At 46.0% G+C, this 21,126-nt stretch overlaps 1 protein-coding gene and 1 pseudogene across 4 annotated transcripts in view; both read left to right on the top strand.

The window, feature by feature from the left end:
* The first annotated feature begins 13,918 nt into the window (after positions 1–13,918).
* ANO10 (anoctamin 10) overlaps positions 13,919–21,126 on the top strand; it is a 233,615-nt gene continuing 226,407 nt past the window's right edge. Inside the window, 1 exon segment of the mRNA XM_020993215.1 lies at positions 13,919–14,008. The gene's annotated coding sequence lies outside the window, so the exon portion shown is untranslated.
* On the top strand, positions 13,924–20,908 carry LOC110213025 (prefoldin subunit 3 pseudogene; annotated as a pseudogene). Of its 3 annotated transcripts, none has more exons than XR_013485321.1 (2): positions 13,924–14,008; positions 19,314–20,908. The product of XR_013485321.1 is annotated as a prefoldin subunit 3 pseudogene, transcript variant X1 (transcript). The 3 variants fall into 3 exon arrangements; XR_013485323.1 differs by lacking the exon at positions 13,924–14,008 and adding an exon at positions 14,273–14,381; XR_013485324.1 differs by lacking the exon at positions 13,924–14,008 and adding an exon at positions 14,279–14,385.

The following is a 21,126-nucleotide window of genomic DNA, read 5'->3' as shown; positions in this document are numbered from 1 at the left end:
CACACCTCAATCAAGTGTGAGTTTTGGCATGGTGCGGGAAGTCCCCCAGTTCCCTCTGAAATGTTCTTTGGGTATATGTAGTCTGTACCATCTCCTCTTGCCCAACTTTTGAAGTAGCCCCACCATCTTATGACCACCTAATCATCAGAAATATTTCCTTCCTTGCCCAACCTGTGACCCTGCTGATATACTGTTCTGCTTATTTTAGTCTATGCACCATATGCCAACCAATGGGATTATTATGTATTTGATATAGCTGCTGTTGAATGTCTAGATATCTAACCTTATAAAAATAAGGGCCCTGGGGAAAGACTTGGACTTATGAAGGAAGATGTTATCCACCCTCACAGAAACGGAGGACAAACAAGTGTAGTACACTCTTCCATAGATGCATATGAATGTATATGTCTCTATATGATATGATTATAGATATCTAAGCATATGTATGTATGTATGCATGTATGTACATGTTTGTCTGTATGTATATATATACACATATATAAATATATGTATATGTGTGTATATATAGTTATCTATATCTATCTATCTATCTGTCTATCTATCTATATCTGTGCTCAGTTGTAGCCTTCTTGGGGAGGAAGTCAGAAAAAAAGAACAGTAAAAAGTGCACAGCAGAGGACAAAAGAAAACTTACAAGGAAGCAAAGAAAAGATGGAAAGCTCTGAACCCAATGTGTAGTATTTCTTATATAGGCATTCTTTTTTTTTTTTAGGTAATTGGGGTTAAGTGACTTGCCCAGGGTCACACAACTAATAAGTGTCAAGTGTTTGGTCTGAGGCTGGATTTGAACTCAGGTCCTCCTGACTTCAGGGCTGGTGCTCTATCCACTGTGCCACCTAGCTGTCCCTATATAGGCATTCTTGAAATGGAAATTTATTGCTGTATATTTTGAATCCTTTCATGTTCTGCTGTGCACATCAATGTTTTTTTTTCTTATTTTGTATTTAAGTTTTAATAGTTAAGTTTATAATGTTTCTTTTTCTCTTCTTATTGTGCATTTAAGTTTCAATATTTAAGTCTAAGATAAATTAATAATAAACAAAATAAAGGCCCTGGAAGAAGGGGACAACCCAAATTGTGAGGAAGGTCCGGGGTCTGTTTCATTGAAGGGGGCCAAGTCCTTTTAATAAAGTGGCTCAGAGCTCTGCCTCAGCTTCCCTTTTTGGTCATCAGGGGTGATTTTTTCCTCCATGTTTCTGGCAAGCCAGCCAGGAGTGGGAGGAGGACCACCATCTCCTCTGGCTTTCTCAACTGTAAGGGACCCAAGAGACAGTGCACACTGGACGAATTCTTGTTGTTGGCTCCCCCACGGATTCAAGCCCTGGAAGGTTGGACCTAGATTCTCCAAGCCTGAGGTCAGTCTCTCCAAGCTGCAGACTGGTGAGTCCACCTTTATTTCTAAATGTTTAAGTAAAGTCCCTAATTGAGCTAAAAGGGACTGTTCAAATTGTCTGAGTGTATAAGCTCCAGAACACTTAAAGTATCTTATGACCATGATTTTTTGGTTTTTCTTCCCCATTTTTTTTTTCACTTTGCCAGAAACTCTGCTCAGTTTCGACAGAGTTGAGATAGATTGCTTTTTTTTTCCTCTTAAAATCACTAGGTATTTGGGGGGTTTACTGAAATTAATCTTGTTAAGGTGAAATTGGTTTTTTAAGCAAAAGGATAATTTATAAGCTAGGTCTCTGGATTTCTTCAAATATTCATAAACACCACATCAAAGGGGAAAAGGGAAAAGGGCAACACTGTCGGCAGCCATGCCTATGATTGGAGGAGCAGGATACTCCAATTCCAGTAGCAGAAAGGGGGGCTAGTTGTGAAGCTCTGGAACCCTTTAATAGGAGAGAAAGGTTCCTAGTAGCTTTCATGGTATTAGGGCTGATTTCATCCATACCAAGACCATTTTGAACAGCCCATAGTGAGAGTAGTCTTGAAAGTAAGGGTGGCCAATTTGAAAACCATGAAAAGCCATAAATGATCGAGGGTTCACCTCCTTGGGGTTCTCTTAGTCTTATGATCTCCAGAAGCCTCTTGTAAAGACTGAAGGGAATTGAGCCATGTGACTCTTCTGTACAGGGGCCCCTATTCCCCAAACCCTAAGAATATAGGGAATAGTTTAGGTTCACATAAGAAGTTTCCAGAGACCAACCACCTGATTCTAGTCATTGAAAGAACCTTTGGGCTTTAACTGACTGGTTCTTAAAGCCTTGGAGATTGGGTCCAGAAATTAAGAATCTGAAAGCAATTGGGAAATTTGCCCTTAAACATTTAAGTGTTAGCTGTAGGAAAGATACCTATATAGGTGGAACTCAGGTGGGTAGGAGATTACTCCCTTTGACTCATTCTCAAAGAAGATATTCTCTAGCTCTTTCAATTGGGGAACATCTAAGAGGGAATAGACAATGCCGGGTCTACCTCTGGAATCTAGTCCAATTCTCTTAAGGGAAGTTCCTCTGAAGAATACCAGTTCAGGTCAGTGACACCTGCACGAGAGATGGGGTTGAACATGAGCATTCCTACAGGCTCCCCATTAGGCGGGCCTTTGACAGCCTGGGATAAGGGCAGACTCCGGTGGTGGTGGGGCTTGACTGGAGATGGAGCTATTAAGCTGCGTAGAGTTTGGTATGAAACTACAAAGGGTTTAGAGGGATGGTTCTGGACAAAATGTGGAACCTTGATTATTCTACTCTTAAAGGATTACAAGATTTCATTGAGTAGTCTCCCATAACTAGTGTGGGGCAGATGAATCACTGGTCTCGCTGGGAGGCACTGTCTAGAGACAGGCAGCCTTCACCTGTTTACCGAGCTTTGCCAGGCCCGTGCTCCACTTCCCTCTCCTGCCCCTCTTGCTTTGGCACTTCTGAAGCTCCCCTCCCTGTAATGAGAACTGAAGAAACCGAACAACCTGCTGCTATTTTTCCACTTACAGAGCCCATCAAGAGGCAAGGGGAGGTCTTGTATATATTAAAGAACATCATCCCTTTAGACCTTCAGACCTCTCCAACTGGAGGAAAGATACTCCTGGGCTTGATGAGGATCGTGTTGTAGTTATTGATCAATTTAAGGCCGTCTTTCACGGCTATAATCCAACTTGGGAGGGATGCGACAGGTCTTATAAAAATTCTATTATTCCCAGGAAAAAGAGCTGGTGTTATTGAAGTCACGGACAGACAGACTGTAGGTCCGGGAGGTCAGGGAATCTGGCCAATACAAGATCCCCAGCGGGGCCCAAATAAGCCTGCAGAGCTTACACAGCTCCCACAGGCTAGAGATGCCTTACTTGGGGGTATGGAACTTTTTGCAGAAAGACCAGATAATTTTAGTAAATTCCAAGAGACCGTCCAAGCTTAATAGCTCCATCTCTAGTCATCCCCCCCCATCTCCTCCCGGAGAGGGAGTCTGCCCTTATCCCAGGCTGTCAAAAGCCCACCTAATGGGGATCCCGTAGGAATGCTCATGCTCAACCCCATCTCTTCCACAGGCGTCATTGACCAGGAGTGGCATTCTTTGAAGGAACTTCCCTTGAGAGAATTGGACTAGATTCCTGAGGAACTGTCCCCTGAGATTTTATGACAGGTTGCGTAAAAATGGAAAGCGTCATGCTAGATTAGATCTCCTAAACCAGTGGGATGCCAGGATTATTAACGAAGCCTCTGTTAATCAATTACTGCCTAAAATGAAGGACTACTTTCTCAAGTACTGCCCAGGCTGGCATGAAAAACCCATAGGGCAACTTAAGGCAATTGTGCAACATGTTTATGAAGAGAAAGAGCCAGTTAAAGACAGACAATGCTGATATGGAGAGAAGTCCAAACAGAGACGTCAGCCCAAGGCTCTCCAGACCCCTAACAGAGGTAACAGGAATTGCTTTTATTGCAGGAGGAGAGGGCACTGTTTCAGAGAATTCATGATAAGAAGGCAGAACTTGGGGGGGGGGATCCCTAGGCTGCCTGGACTGGAGGGTAAGGCTCAAGGGTGATCTTGGCCTCAGAGGCAGGATTATGTTCCAAGCGGAAACAGGTTCAGGTAGGCTTTAAATCAAGTTGAGGTGACTGCTAGGCACGGAGGAGTCCAGGAACAAATGTCAGAGGGTATGAATAACAACCTTCCAAGCATGAAGGGAGAGAAGAGATTCTTTTAATTTCCTTGCCCCTGCTATCCCTGCCTCTGCTTCTCCCCTAACTGGGCCAAGCATAGCTCCGACAATTGCAGGTGCATCACATGTTTGCCTTGTTGATACTGGAGCCACTCATTTAGTTTTGATTAAGAAACCAAGGTTTGACTGTACTGTTATTAATCTATACAAATAGTGGGAATAGAGGGAACACCATGGGAGGTCCCCCTTGTATCCCCACAAGAGGTGACAGCTGGCTCCCTATCTGTATTGTGGTCTTTTTTTATGGGTACCTAATGCACATGCTAATCTATTTGGAAGAAATGTTTTGTGCAATTTAACACCACTATATCACACCTCCTGGATAATACTTTGACTCTACAAGTGCCAGATGGTGCCATCTCTTTGTTCTCAGTATTTGCTGATGTACTTACTGATTTTAGTAGTGGTGAGCTCCTCTGTCTTTTTCCTGTGTATTAGTCCAATGTGTTTGCAATAATAGCCCATAGTAGGGATATTATCCGTCTGATATCCCGAGTTCTTTGTGGGCCACCTCTTCCACTGGTGTGGGCCTTTTGAAGTCTGCAGTCCCAGCTACTGTTACTACCAGAGGAGGACAACCACCATTAGTGCCTCAGTATCCCCTGACTAGGAAGCCATTGAAGGAATTGCTCCTATTAATTCCTTAACAGAATAAGGGGCTGTGGTTTCATGCATCTCCCTGCAACACCCCTATACTGCCTATTAAGAAACTTAAACCAGGCCCTGATGGCAAACCTGTTTATAGGTTTGTTCACAATTTGCATGTCATTAATGCTTCTGTTATACCAAGACATCCTGCGGTATCTAACTCTGCCACAATTGTTTCTTCTATTCCTCACGATGCCACCTGTTTTGCAGTAATAGGTCTGTGTGCTGCATTTTTTAGTATTCCTATAAGCCCCGAATCCAGATACCTGTTTGCATTTACTTGGAATGATCAGCAATGGACATGGACCCGTTTGTCTCAAGGCTAAGTGGAGTCTCCTACTCTGTTCTCTCAAAATGTACAGCAGGATTTAGCCTCTACTTGTCTTTACAGACTCAATTTTAGAAGATCATATCGATGATCTTCTACTCGCCTCACCCACTGCTGATATCTCCCAGATGGAGAGGCATCTTCTCCTCCAGCTGTACCACCGTGGACACAAGGTCTTCAGGTCAAAAGGACAATGGTGGAAGCCTCAGGCAGAATATCTTGGGTTTGTTCCAGTTCCCAGAAATGCATACAGGCAATGCAACACCTGTAAGTGCCCAAGACAAAGCAGCAGGTACATGCTACTTTGGGAACGCTGGATACTGTCATCATTTGGTGAAACAACGAAACCTCTTGATGCTCTGCCCAAAGAACAAATTACAGAGCCTCTGCAACTTGAGAGCATCTCACTGCTTTCATGGAACTGAAAAAAGCCCTGATGTCTGCTCTAGGACTTCCAAACTACAGTAAGCCCTTCACTCGTCTGATGCATGAACCAAGCAGGGTGGCTTCAGGTATCCTCACTCAATCACTGGGATCCACCATGGGCCCTGTAGCTATTATTGTGCCTTTAGGCTGTTTCAGCCACTGCCCTGTTAGTGGAGAAGGCTTCTGACCTGGTATTGGGAAATCCTTTAACCATTCAATGTCCTCAGAGGCTGAGGTGCTGTTACTTCACTGCACCTAAGCCTTTTCGTTTGCTGGATATGAAGGGATTTTACTTGGAAGGAAAAATGTTACAATCAAGAGGTGCTCTGTTCTTAACTCTGCAACGCTGTTCCCTGATGGGCTAAACTCAGGACATGATGTCCCTCTGTTGTTGATTTGGCTGAGAAACCTCACAGTGGTCTTGCTGATGTCCCTCTGGACAATCCAGATTGGATCCTCTATGCCAGTGCTTTTTAAACTGTGGGTCGCGACCCCATATGAAAAATTTGGCAACAGTAAAAGGTTTCTGAACGTGCAACGACCAAAAATTAATTAAAAATCAAATGTGTAATGAATCCAAGGTGCTTCTGGCAGCACTTGCCTGTGTTGCATCACACAACTTTCACTGTAGCCTTGGTTCTAAACACAAAGTGTGTGCACTCTGCACCGTGCATGCCCTCAGGCCATGCAATGCCAACAGGGGTGCCCAAATGTGAAAAGGGGTCCAGTGGAAAAAGTTTAAGGAGCCCAGCAGTCTATTCTGATGGCTCCTCCTTTGTGAAGGATGGAGAGAGCTTCCCAGGAGCTACAGTAGTTTCTGATCACAGGGTAACACGGGCAGCCCCACTCCCTTCCCATCTTTGCTCTGGACACAAAACTTACTGCTCTCACTCAGATCTGCCATCTTGCTACTGGCATCGATGTCACCACACATGCTGACTCTCATTATGCCTCTGGGGCATGTCATGCTATTGGGATGTTGTGGTGGCGAGGACTTTTGACTTCCTCCAGTAAAGTTACTGCCAATGCGGGCTTACTTCAGGGTCTGATTTCTGCCATAAGACTGCCCTCGTTATTTGCCCATCACTCTGCTCATACTGATAGAACTGATCCTGTTTCCCTTGGAAATGCCCGAGTGGATGCCACTGCCAAGGCTGCTGCTATAGAAGGACCTGCTCTCGTTCTTTCCCTTCGAGATGCTTCGTCATTTTCCAACAAGCCTTCGAACAACCCGGAAGCCTCTCCCCGGCTTCCTCTTCCCGACAAAGAGGCTGAAGTGAGAAATGGAAGTAGCAGGACAAGGCAGAACAGGTCTCTGGGCTCTGGGTCACTCCTGAAGGTAAACCACTGCTCCCCTGGAGTTTGTGTCTTCAGGCCTGTCTTTGGATTCATTCAGGTGGTCAGTAGGGCGCACAGGGCCATTAGGTGTGGGTGGGTTGTTCCTGCTTGTACATCTTCACGCTGTCCCACCTATCTGGCTTTTAATCAACATGCCTTCAAGACTACAGCTTTTGGTGGCCATCCCACTGCTCATTCTCCCTTTGAGCAAATAGACTTCATAAACATACCTAAAGCCAGACATCTAAAACACTGCTTGGTTTTAGTTGATCAATTAACTCACTGGGTACAAGCTTTTCCTACTTCAAGAGCCACAGCTGCTTTTGTTACTAAGATGTTGCTTAAGGAAATTGTCCCCAGACATGGCCCAGCTGCCCATATTGATTCAAATACAGGAACTAATTTTACTGACTCTGTCCTCTCTCAAGTGTATTCAAACCTTGGAGTTGCCCTAAATTCCACACTCTGTGTCACCCCCAGATTTCGGGTCAGGTTGAGTGGATGAATACAGAATTGGAAAACTCTGCTCTGAAATCATTTGAAATGACCTGATGTTGTCCCTTCAGTTCCATTCCATCTCAAAAGTAGACCAAGAGGGGAATGCCATGTCTCCCCTTATGAAATGAAATACTTTCTGGACACCCTCCTACAAAATCAAAACTTTTTTCTTTAGCGTACACCTCACTACTTAGAGGGGATACTTCTGTTGCCTCTTACTGTCAGGAGTTACAATACAGACTAAAGGAACTTCAGCAAACAGGAGCTGTGGTACAGACTGAGTCATCGGATTTCTCCCTTCACTACTTTCAACCAGGTGACTACATCAAGAATTTTCATCGGACCAGTGGAAATCGACCCTGCCTGGAAGGGACCATTTCAAGTCCTACTGGTGACTCCAACAACCATAAAGATAGGAGAAAAGGACTCATGGATCCACTGCTCATACGTAAAACCTGCTCTGTTTTCAGGTCAATGTTCTTATGGGATTCTTCTGAGGGCTTAATAATAGATGCAAAGGAATCACCTTTGACCCAGCAATGGATGATTTTCATTACTTTGGCAGTTATTAGTTTTGTGTTTTTACATTTTACAATGGCACTAGACGGATTAAGACTCTATCATACTTTGGTTGTATTTTTAATGGTGCTACCTGATGCTTGCAATGGAGAAATTTTCCCTTTAAATTACTTCTGCCCTTGTAAAGGGATTTCCTTTCCAATGGATGGAAACTGCCTGCTACTTAGTAGTCCTAACATTTTTACTGTTTTTCACCATGAACGAGGGATCCAGAAAGGCCACTCAGAGACACACTGCTGTACATTGCAGTGCTAATTGTAGCCTTAATGCCTCCGTTGTGTACAGGTATCTACCACACTAACTGTAAGGCTGAAAAGGATGGAAGTCTTATTTGTGATTCTGACAGAATGTGCTGGAAGCAAAACGACGGATCTCTTTTTTGTTATGCCAGTAAGTCTTCCTCCCCTGACAAGGGAACCCTGGTTACTAGTGTTACTGCAACCTATCTGTGGAGATGCAATTTTTTTCAAGGAGGAGGCAGTCTGTGCATGAAAAGCACTAAGTTTTCTTTTTCCTCTGAACAGCCATCTCCAGATGGGCTTGTTACATCCACGCCAGCGTTCACACAAGGGCCAAATATTAGCTGTGCCTTACTAAAGAATATGCCTAAGCAAACTCTTGGTTCAACAACAAAACTGATAATAATCTTCCCACAACTATTGCAGACTTCGCTATGATTTGGAATTTGTCTCACTCATTTGCATTATACAACCTGACTCCTAATGAGCTTGCCTATGAGAATTCAACTACTGAATTCTTTTTTAATAATTCTGCCAATTTGACAACTGATTCTATTGCAAACAAGGGGAAGCAAAAACCCTTTCTCTCTAGAATGCTTTTTTGGGAAATTGGGAAAATCTATTTCTCCCAATTTGATGTATGGATTGTTAGCATCAGTGGTGGCCATAAGTCTGGGTGGCCTTGGAACTTGCTGCTGTTAAAGATATTTTATAGCCTGGGATGAGCATATTTGTGACCCAGCTAAGAGCGATGCGCTCTCAAACCTGATGCATCCTCATGTAGCTCTCCTCAAATATAATCAGACTAGTGAGAATTCTTCTGCGGGGAGTGAAGTGCACCTTGAAATTTTGACTTCAGAAACTGAAAATGAAAAGTCAAATGAAATGTGTTGTTCTCAGAGCCCTGAGACTAAAGGGAACCTAGGGAACTGCTGAGGCAGTCCACATTGAAGAGACTGAGGAAAATGAAACTGAAGAGGAGCAGGAACCTCACAAGGCAGTATGGACCTTGCCCCAAAGAACTGAAGATGTCTGGTATTATTATCCCCCGTTCCACAGGACTGCTAAATGGGTTTTTCCCATTTGTGATAAAAAATTATGAATTTCTAAACCATAAAAAAGCTATCTTTTTATTTGGGGAAAAAAGAGAAATTGATAATCATCATGAAGAATCTAATGCTGCACACAAATTTTAAAATTCCATCAAACATGTCTGGGCTCCTAGAGAGGCTGGAGGCCTCCTTTGTACTGGTGTCAGACAGAGACTCAAGGGGCTTAGAGCTATTCAAAGCCGAACCAGAACAGGAGTTGTTTGGTTGTTGAAATCTGCTTGTAAGGAAAAATTTCCTTGGACCAACTATAGTCATACTCCCAAGGCCCCACATGCAACAGAGGATGCTTATACATCCAAGCATGCATGGGTTTTGAATAGTCTTCTCATTGGAATGCATGATCAAACAGGGCGAATACTGTACGATGCAAATGTCATTGGAACACATGCAAGCATAAGAATTCACCTGCTTCTGGGACAAGGTGGACGGTTCCAAAACAATGGCTTTTTGTTTGTGTACTGTTGTTTTTTTATGTTCGTATAGATTACTATTGTAAAATGCAGTCCTCTGGCTAGGGGGAGGGAAGAGTTTAGATTGAATGTTCATATGTCCTAATTGATGTCGGCATATTTTAGTGCTAAACTGTGAAAGAAGGTAGATGTTACCACCCTTAAAATATACATTTCTATTTTAAAAAGAATTTGCTTTTTCAGAACCCTGAGTCAGGTAGAATGGTTAGTCTTTTTCTAAATTCTACCAAGAAGACTGAACACCCGGCATAATACAGTCCATTCCTTGGGTTGTGAAAGTAAGAAAGATTTCATTAAAATTAATGCTACCTTGGATACCTGGGGTTCACATAATCCTATTATTTCTAGTTTTACAAATTTTATGTTAATTTATAAAATTAATATGAGTATATTAATTTTAGTAGCACACTGTAAAGATGTCTAAATTTTGCAAATTCTTTTCTTGCTGTAATATTGTCTTTAGATAGCCAATTTCATCCATGTAATTTCAATAATATTTGAATTTTTTCAATTATTTGGGCACCAATGTCCAGACATTTTTAACATTAAAGGTTTGCTTTCAGAATTTGTATTCTAGCTTTTGTGTGCCAAAATTGTTCATCTACTCTAAATTGCAGGCATAATAACTGAATTTTGCCACATAATTTGGGTGATTACACTGGTAAATGGGTAATTTAAAATGGAGTTGGCCAATTTGTGGGCACTAATTCAGACTTGGGAAGGCACATTTTCTTCACGTATCCCTCAGTTTTCTCATCTGTAGAATGAAGGGGTCAGGCTAGATGATCTCTTGGGTCCCTTCCAGCTCTGAGAGTCTGTGAGTCTGACTTCAGGTCAGGAAATGCAAAATTTGGTCTCTGGCATCACAGTGCATACATTTTTAAATGCCTCTAACTTATGTGTTTTTTAAAAAAAATGTTTTATTGGACAACTGGGCTTGGAGTCAGGTGGGTCTGGACTCCATCCGGTCTCATATATTTACTAGCTATGTGACCTTAGGCAAGTCACTTAACCTCTCCCAGCCTCAGTTTCTTCATCTGTACAAGGATAACAGTACCTATGTTACAGAGTTATAATGATTAAATGAGGAAATACACGGAGCCTGATTATTGTTGGGTATCCTTCAGGTAAGAAGATCAGTCCATCAAAAGTGTGAACTATGTGTGAACATGGCCTAGACAGCACTACTTGGTCAAGTAATCACAGGATGTGGACCAAGTGAAAAAAGTACTGGAAAGTCATTCAGTTAAAGGGATTAATGCTGCATAGGAATCCATTGGTATTGGCTGAGGGAACTTGATCACACCCTATGGATCATCAATTGGTAACCTGAATATTAGAGCGTCTGTTTGGGAGGAAAGATAACAATAGTAATAATAGCTAGTATTTATATGGCTCCTACTACGTGCCAGGCACTGTGCTTGGCCCTTTACAAATATGCTTTCATTTGTTACTTACGATGACCCTGGAGGGAAGGTGCTGTTGTTCTCATTTTAGAGAATTTACAGAATTTAAGTGACTTGCCCAGGGTGATACAGCTAGGAGTATCTGGGACTGGATTTGAACTTGGGTCTGTCTTGCCTCTAGGCCCAGAGTTCTACCCACTGCAGCCACAAGCTGCCTCCAAAGAGAGCTGGTCTGAGTCCCTAAGATGATTCACTTGTGCCTGAGAACTGCAGACTTTGTCTTGGTCTCCTTTAGCACCCCACTGTCTGGAGGAAGACATCTTGAATTTCGGGGGCTTTTTCATCAGCACCCCGGCAGCATTCTAGGACATCTGTAGTGTCTGTATTAGGAGCTAAGGAAAAACTAAGCATACTCAAGAATATCTGTTTCGTGACTCTATGGGGAGCCCAGCCGGCAAATCAAGGTGCTACCGCAGGCCTAAGAGGAACGCATGGATACCCCATAAGGAGGAGAAGAGCATCATGGGAACAGAGGATTACGGACAGCCGGAAGGTCTCAGAGGTGGAGTCCAGTCAACTGCATCATTGACAACAAAGCTATGGCAGGATAAGATATTTGGGGAAGATTGTTTTAGTTTAAATGATGGGAGGAGTAAAAAAAAAAGGCAAAATTAATAGTATCAAGGCATTTAAAAGCAAGAAAAAAATCTAAACCGCTGAAGCTTCAATAGCTGTTACTTTGACGGGATCACGAGATACATAAACCACAGAAAGCGTCTTGGAGAAAATGTCTGTTCCAGCCTTACTTCACATGCAACGGGGAAGAGGGTACAACTCACTATGGCCGTGGGTCAGTGCTTCTAGCTCACCTTCAGCGGGTCCCCACGGCCTGGAATACCTGGCCCCTGCAATGGCGATTTTGAGGGGAGGGAGGTGACTGCAAGGGGATGGTGGGCCCCAGCTGGATGAGGGCGTTGGTGATGTTCTTGGGGAAGAATGTATGGAGGTCTCCAGGGAGAGAGAAGAGCTGTGGAATTTCTAGCTGAGGGGAGAAACTTCAGGGCAGGGGAGAACAGGATGACGAGACCACAGGAAGCCGTGCGTGGTTCATTGTAGAGCTAGAAGCAGGGGTACGCTCCCTCCCCAACACGTCCCTCTCCATTTGATCTCCTTGGAGAAGTTGGGACAGGAAGAATTTCCCCTCTATTCCCAGAGGAAACAGCAATGCCTCTGCAAACCTTCAGCCGAAGTGTCTTCAGGCACACAGGCTAATACTAAGGCAGCAAGATTGAGAGGGAGGTGACATTGAACCCCCCCCCCCCCCCCCCCCCCCGCTGAGTAAAAAGGATGTGATCCGGGGCTGCTGCTTGAGGGCACCAGCCTCTTAACCAGGTCAGTGTACCGCCAATCTGAGGGATGCCTCTCCTACAGGGTAAGGCGATGGAGTGCTTACCTGGGAATGGTGCTCACTTTGGGAAGGTGGCAGCTCTCTTGGGTGCTGGGAAGGCTTCTGGCTTGCCTTAACCCCCTTTGTGTATCTTTTAAGTAAATGTTTTTTCTCTTACAACAAGGTCATGTGATTATTTCTGGCTGGATTAGGGCAAGGATTCAGAGGGGGAAAGCGGGGCTTGGATGCTGATCATTGTCCCTTCTCCCTCTATCCTATTTCATTTGATCTCAGCAGGTCTTGTGGGTTCCATTATCATCTCTATTCAGGTCTCTCAGATCTACTTGTCCAGCCCTAACCTCTCTCGGGACCTCCACCCTTACATCTCAGACTGAACGTCTCGGAAATGTCTTAAACTCAGCAAGCCCACAACAGAATTCATCACCTTTCCTCTGCTACCAGCCCTGGTACTGTGGAGGGCAACACCATCCCCCAAGTCCCCCAGCCTCGCAACCCAGCTGTCGTCTCCTCACCCCTCCACAATCAATCCGTTACTAAGGCAGTATCTCTTGCATCTGCCCCCTTCTCTCCTCCGACCCTCCCACCATTCTGGTCCAGGCCCTCATCACCTCACACCTGGATTACTGCAAGAACGGGGGTGGTGGGGGGGTGGGGTCCTGCCAGACCACCTCCGCTAAGCTGTCAGAATGATCTTCAGCTCCTTATTAGACTCAATACAGACTTCTCAGCGAGGAACTCAAAGCCCTTCACAACCTGGCCCCCTCCCCCACCCCATTTCCCTTAATTCTAGCCTCCCCCTCTTACTCCCCATTTTCCCTTGTCTATATCAAGTGTCTACAGGGTAGTTTACACGTGGGCTCCCCCGTCAGACTGTGTGCGTCCTGAGGGCAGGGCGGTCTGCTGTTTCTAAGCTGCCCAGCCCTTAGTGCGGTGCCTGGCACACAGTAGGTGCTTAACCAATGTTTACTGACCTGAGTGTACTATCTACCTATGAGAAAGACAAGACGGGCAGACATAGAGGAAGAGACAGAGAGAGAGAGCGCGCTAGCGAGCGCAAACGCGTAAAACCCGAGGATTTTCAAAGAGGAAGCGGAGGAAGAAGGACGAGAGAACCGAGAACAATAACGCGCCCACGACATCAGCTTGGTAGGGCGCGGCGGCGGGTTGCGCGGTGACGTCAACACATAGCTGCGCCTACGCCGCCGCAGTGGGCGAGGCCGCGACCAGCGCGCTCCGCGCCCCGCCCGGCTCGCTCTCTCCCTGCCCCGCCCCGCCCCGCCCCGCGCGCCGGCCCGTCACGGCCCCTCCTGGTTCTGGACGCTGCTGCCTCGCCAGTCTCCCCGACCAGGCCCCGCGGACGTGGAGCGAAGAGGCGGCAGGTGAGCGAGCGAGCCCAGGGGGGAGGAAGGGAAGCTCGGATCGCTCCGTACTCTCACCGCCCCCTTAGCCCGGACACCCCATTAGTGGGAATCAGGGCCAGCCACTCCCCGGGAGCGGCCCGGCGACAGAGGCAGCCCCGCCCCCTCGCCTCTTCGCCCTCTCCTCCCGCCCTCTTCTCACGGGGGGGGCGCCCCTCCCTTGCGAGCCTGCGCAGAGGGGGTGGAGCCTCCAGGCCCCGCCCTGGCTCCCTCTTCTCCTTCCCGTCCCTCCCCGCTCCGCACGCAGCCCCTCCCGTAGGAGCCTGCGCAGCGGAGGAAGAGCCTCTAGGCCCCGCCCCCTCGCCCCCTTGCTGTGAGGCTGCTAGAGCCTGGGGTAGGTGGGTGCTAAAAACCAGGGGGGATGGGGCGGGATAGCAGAGGATGAGATGGATTGGGATGGCAAGGGATGGGATGGGACGGCAGGGAATGAGATGGGATGGGGTGGATGGAATGGAATGGCAGGGGATGAAACGGGATAGGAGAGGATGGGCTGGGCTGGGGTGAGACCTGGGGAAGATGCCTGAAGATGCCAGAAAACCTCTGGCCTTGGGGCTAGGAGTCACCTGGGAGCAGGGATTAGCTTCGGGCTTTGCCTTACTCCCTGGGTGTGACCTTGGGCCAGTCCCCGACCTCCCTGGTCCTCCCTGGCCTGGCTTCAAAGTCTCTAAGCCAGCACGTTTTTTAAAATGGGGCTGGAGTCTTCCTCTCCCAGCGCAGATTGGCTCCTGCATTCCAATTCAGAGCCTCAGCGAGTTGGCCAGGGCATGAGGGGTGCTCAGTTAGAACCCGCAACCCTGCTTCTGACCCCAGATGTTCATCAGGGTAACCCGGGGGTAGGATAGATGAATGAGTGCTGGATGTGAAGGCAGGAAAGAAAACCTGGAGGGATCCCAGCTCTGCCACTCGATGGCTGTGTGACCCGATCATCAGGGCCTCAGTTTCCCCATCTGACGGAGAAGGAAGCTGCACTGGAGGACCTCTGGGTCTAAGTTTCTGGTCCTGTAGTTATAGGCCATAAGGACAAATGGCAGCCTTCCATGTTGCCTGGAGAGCCTAATTAGTAATCTGTGTCCATGTTGATTCTCCCTTAGTAGACTTCCTAAGCTCCGTGAGGGACAGGTGCTGTTTTATTTTAGACTTTATACCTGTGTGCCTGGCGTATCAGTCTTGCTGGTGGACTGACCCAGGGCAGTTCTCATAGGTGACTTGGTGGTGCCCGTTGCCAACCTGCTACGGTCGCCTATCTGCATCCCAGTGTGGAATTTACCATGCACACGCACACCTTTGAAATGACAGGGAATGCCCCCCCTCCCCCCAGCAGGGATGATAATACTGATAGTCTTGGCCTGGTAGGATTTTTGTGAAGATCCATTGAGCTGAGATATATAAAGGACTTTGCAAACTTCAAAGTGCTATTTAAATATTACCAATTTTTATGGGGAGAGGAATGAGGTAGAGAGTGAAGTCTGGGGGTCAAGGTCTGATGGGAAGAAGGCTGTCAAATGGGGTGGTATATGAATGTCTGAAGGCCTTTGGGCTAAGGCTTGGAGATTTGGAAGGGAAATCACGATTTGGGGACGTGGCAGCCTACAGAGTTGGGGAAGCCTGATTGGAGGATATGTGCTTGTCAGGGGAAGGGGGCTTGAGGATTTTCCAGGGACTGGGAAAGCCGTTGTCTGACCTAAGGTTTTGGAGGTCCTTTTTCGAGGTGACCATAAGGTTTGGAAGCTTAATCTGGAAGCCAGATCCATCCTGGGCCAGGTTTGTTGACGAGCGATTCTGGGGAAGTTGCCTTTCGCCAAGTGTCCCGGCTGGTGCTGGCTTTTCCCAGAACAGGTTTGACAGAGCTTGTTCCTTCTCCATTCTTTGTCCCATTGGGCGTCTTTAGTTACCAGACTTCTGATCCCGTGAAATTTTATTGCTTTCTTGTACTCTGGTCTCCTTAACTAACAATTGTAGGACCAGAGGAGTGATTCAGAGGCTTTAACAATGTAGCTAGAATTCCTTATAAGCCACACTCCTGTTCTGCTGGTATATGCTACCCACATGAGTTTGGCCTGTGGAATCTGGACAGATTTGGTGTGGAATCCTGCTCTGTGACAGGTAACCAGGTGTGTCCTCCTCAGCCCTTAAGAGTCTGTTTTCTCAGGATTCGTGGGGTTAATGATACTTTTTTAGCTACCTCAAAGGGTTGTTGTGAGGGTCAAAAGAGGTAATATGTGTGTGTATGTAAGTAATATATAATTTATATAATATATCAACATATATGTAAATTATTTATGTATATATAATACATGTATATATACGTCTTCAGTTCTGTTGAATTCAGTGGATATTTATTAAGTGCCTACTATGTGCCGGGTACTGTGCTAAACAATGGGGGTATAAGAGAAAGAGAGTCCCTGCCCTCAAAGAGCTTACAATCTAACGAGGGAAGACAGTGGGCAGAGGGACATACACACATGTATTACTATGCAGACCTTAAAGAGCTCTGTAAATGCCAATGATTTTGATTGGGAGCTGGAAGGGACCTCAGAGGTTATCAGTCTCACGCCCTCATGTTATAGCGAAGGGCCTTTGTCCAAGGGTGCCCAGGTCACCTCCAGTGGGGGAGGTTTCATGGTACCACATCTAATTTTGTCATTTTAGAGATGGAGACACTGAGGTCCAGAGAAGTTTAAGAAGCTTTGACGAGACCCCCACAGCCGTGAGGAGCCCTGATTTTCAGTCAGTGTTCAGGTTTATCCCTGTTGCTCTTCTCTGTAGAGGTCAGTCACCACTCCCTGAGAGGCCTTTGGGTCCTAGCCTTGGAAGGGATTCCAGTGATTGACTTAGGCCTGCCTGCATTTCGTAGATGAGGGAACCGGGGGCAACAGAGGTCAAGGGACCTGCCCCCTAGCAGGGGAAAGGAGCATTTATATCGTGCTGATGGTGTGTCAGGCACTGTGCCGAAGGCTTTATAATTGTTATCTCATTGCGTCCTCACAACAACTGCTCTTGTTATATCCATTCTACAGTTGAGGAGGCTGTAAGGCAGAGAGAGGCAGACAGGGCTCAGATGACTTGCCCAGAGTCACAGTTAGAATGGGCACATGGTGCCATCTACCTGCCTCCAGGCCTAGAGACGGGAGACAGATCCTCACGTTCCAGGATCCTCTTGGGGAGTAAGGTGTAAGAAGGGCCCGGATTATGAAGAGCTGTACGTGCTAAATAGAGGAGTACCTATTGGAAGGTAATAGGGAGCCACTTAAACCCCTTGAGCTGGGAAGTTACGAGGTCAGAACATGCTTTGGAAAAATCTCTGTGGCAACCTAGTGGAGAGGATGGTTTGGGAGAGATATTGGAAGGGTAGTGCCGTAGAGAGTTCTGGTGATGAGGCCTGGCTGAGTAGAGAGGCGAAGACCTTTACAAGGTGTGTCGTGAAGGCAGAGATGACAAGAACTGGGGCGAGGAGTGACTCTAGGATGGCGGTCCTTCTGACAGTGATAGGGAAGGTCAGAAGTGGGGAGGATTTGAGTTTTGTTTGAGACTTGTTGGGACATCCAGGTGGAAATGTCCAGAGGCTGGTTCATGATGTAGTCCTGGAGTTCTGGAGACATACTCGGACTCTGCCTGTCTACTGATCTGGGAGTCGTCTGCACGGAGATGGCCCTGAAACCCATGGCAGCTGATGGTGTCACCGAGAGACAGACAGACAAACAGAGATGAGACAGACTGAGAGAGAATATACAGGAGAGCCCTGGACAGAGCCCTGGGGAATTTGTCACAGTGGGTGTGGTAGAGATGAGAAGCAGGTCTGGGAAGGAAAGGCCCGGGCTTTAGAATTGTAAGTGGGGAGTGTGGAGGCCAAAGGCGTAGTGGTGAATTGTTAGAGACCAGCCCCCCCCCCCCCCCCCCCCCCCCCCCCCCCCCCCGCAGAGTTCTTCATTCATCCATTCCTTCAGTTAATTCATCAGATCTTTGTCAAAATGTTTCTCTCCTGTGTGTGCTGGGAGCTTGGGGCAATTACAAAAGAAGTGTGACGCCTTCCTTTTGTTCTAGAAAACATAGTCTGCCCAGACTGAAAAGAAGCTTGAGGTGGGGCACAAAGAAAGTCCAGCACGATCTGGAAGGACAGGGTTGAGAGGAGCCTAGGCCTGTTCACACAAATCCGCAAGGGGACAGGTCTAGCCCTTTGTGTTGGAAGGAGTTGGCTTTAGGTCAAGTGAAAGGAAGTGTGACTTTCCATAGCTGGGCATAAAGGCCTATGAGAGTAATTAGTATGCAAAGTGAAGTTATCCTAATAGCCCCATGGCTTTACATGTAAAATGCAATTTTTCTTAAAAATTAAAAAACAGCCAACCAACCCTGAAATATATAATTGCAAATAGTTTCTTGAGGAAGATCTCTATTTTCCTGAGTAACACTAAATAGATGTCATTATACTAGGTGCCTTTTATTTTTCTGCCAGCAATAGAAATTGGATCATTTAATTGAGACTTTCCCCATACCTGCAACAAACAAATATTAATTAAGGGGCAGTATGGTGTGGTGAGTTGGAGTCACCAACACCTGGCTTTAAATCCTACCTCAAACAGTTACTAACTGTATGACTTTGGGCAGCTCACTTAATCTTTGTCTACCTCAGTGGCCTCATCTGTAAAATGGGGGAGGGGTTGGCTTGATGGCCTCTAATGTCCCTTCCAGCTTTAACCCTGTGACTTAAAATGTGTCCTATGTTCAAAGCACTATTCTGTTTGGGTGAGACAAAGTAGAAATACGAAAACCTCTGTCCTCACTGAGCTTACTTTTTATTAGGGTAGGGGGAGAAGAGAGAGAATGACATGAATACAGATAATGGCTCTTTATGTCCCACCTTAAGATTTGCAAGGTGCTTTGCATATATAATTTCTTTTGATCCTCATAAAAGCCCTATAGGGCTGAAGCTGTAGGTTTTATTATCCTCATTTTGCAGAAGAGGAAACAGAGGCAGAATGAGTAAGTGACTTACTCAGGGCCATACGAGCTAGTTTGCTCCTGAGACAGGATTTAAATGCCTGTCTCTCCTGACTTCAAGTCTGTGGCTCTGCAGTATACCATACTGCTTTGGAGACAGAGCAGAGGAGATCTCCAGAGTGTTGTAGAGAAATGTGAGGAGGGGAAAGAACACCATGGTAAGGAGGGAATTCCCTGTTTCCTAAGGCAGTCCATTCCACTTTAGACAGCTCTAATTGTTAGCATGTTTTACCTGACATCAACACTGAATTTGGATTGGCTTCCCTCTAAGATGGCGGCTACAAGGGAACTTGCGACCCCTGGCGATTTGGCAGCGGGAAATGGGCAGCGGAGTCACCTGGGCATCCCTGAAGCGGTGTTTGTGGAAGATGTCGACGCGTTTATGAAACAGCCTGGAAATGAGTCTGTGGATATTGTGCTCAAGAAGTTGGATGAGCAGTACCAGAAGTATAAGTTTATGGAACTTAATCTTGCCCAGAAGAAAAGGAGGCTGAAAAGTCAGATTCCTGAAATCCGACAGACATTACACATTTTAAAGTATATGCAGAAGAAAAAAGAATCTCCAAAGCCCTTGGAGACCAGATTCCTGTTGGCTGATAACCTTTACTGCAAAGCTTCTGTTCCTCCTACAGACAAGGTCTGTCTGTGGTTGGGCGCCAACGTCATGCTCGAGTATGACATTGACGAAGCCCAGGTGCTGCTGGAGAAGAACCACTCCATGGCCACCAGCAACCTGGAGTCTCTCGAGGAAGACCTGGACTTTCTGCGTGACCAGTTCACCACCACGGAAGTCAACATGGCCCGGGTGTACAATTGGGATGTCAAGAGAAGAAACAGGGATGAGCCCTCCAAAGCTGCAGTGGCTTAGTGAGCCCTCACTTAGCCCTGGAGCTCAGCTCTCCCACTGAGCTTGGCCTTGGGAGGTCTGAATTTTGACTTGGGAATAATTGCTCTTTAAACAGAAAGGACATGAAAATTGAAGGCAATGATGAGCACACATTATTTATAAAGATAAGATTTAGTCTCATTTATATGTCATGAAATTGGATTGTAATTGATCAGCCAAGGACACACAGGATTTGGACTCAATTATCTCCATGCTTCCAGCTCTGACGTTCCAGGTCTTTGACCAAATTAACGCTGACATTTGCCTCCAGCAAAGCTGCGCGGGTGAAACTGGCCCCTGGACACTCAAGAGGACCTATTCTTCTGTATTTATGACTGTTTACCTTTGACGTTTAGAGAGAGTGGGAAAGCGTACAGTGCCCGTTTTACAAGCCTGTTGTTCTTTGTTAAACCAGTCTGTTGTAAGTTTAGTGGTTCTCAAGTTTATTTTTTCCTCTTGTGTAAATTTGGTTAAGTACTGGTCAGTCTGAATGTTTTACCCTCTTTTGTGACATGATTTATCTGCCTTTATGACTAAGAAGTGGAATATATTTGAACAGCAACAAGGCTTGTTGAGGCTGCACATTCTTTGCCCATCTTCTTTCTAGAGTTTCTTGTTAATTAAAAGGAAAACTGAATGGTTATTGCTTCTATGTAGTAATTAAGTAATCCAATGAACATTTCTTGGCTTAAGCTATGGTGAATAGCCTAACAGTTCACTAGAGCATCTTAAGAGGAAAAACAAATTTCGATGTTAATCTCTTTAAAAGGAAGGATGCGTAGAAGCTGTCCTGACTTAAAAGATGCAACTTTACATAGGATTATAAAACAGCTGTAGCGAAACAAGTAGTCTGTGCCTCTGCTGCTGAGTAATGCAGTCTGCTAGAAATAGAAATGTATTCTTCTGCTTTCAAGTAGTAAATGGTGCATCTGTAAAGGTTGTGTGCTTTTGTTTCAGAATATTAAAACAGTGAAATTAAACTTGTGGCGAAACACTTTTTAAAATGTCCCCCCAAACCCACCCCACTGAATTGGCCTCTTTGTAACTTCCAGGAATTGCTAATAGTTCTTCTCTCTGGGCCAAGGAGATGGAAGCAGGCTTATCCTTCTCCCACAGATACCCAACAACGCCCCAGACCTTTTCATCTCCAGCCTAGATAATCCTGGTTCTTTCAGCCAGTCCTCTTACAGCCTGATCT

This window comes from Phascolarctos cinereus, unplaced genomic scaffold, assembly GCF_003287225.1.
Source record: "Phascolarctos cinereus isolate Bilbo 61053 unplaced genomic scaffold, phaCin_HiC Scaffold_1;HRSCAF=81, whole genome shotgun sequence".
Lineage (NCBI taxonomy): Eukaryota > Metazoa > Chordata > Mammalia > Diprotodontia > Phascolarctidae > Phascolarctos > Phascolarctos cinereus.
This window is presented reverse-complemented; position numbering and strand designations above follow the sequence as displayed.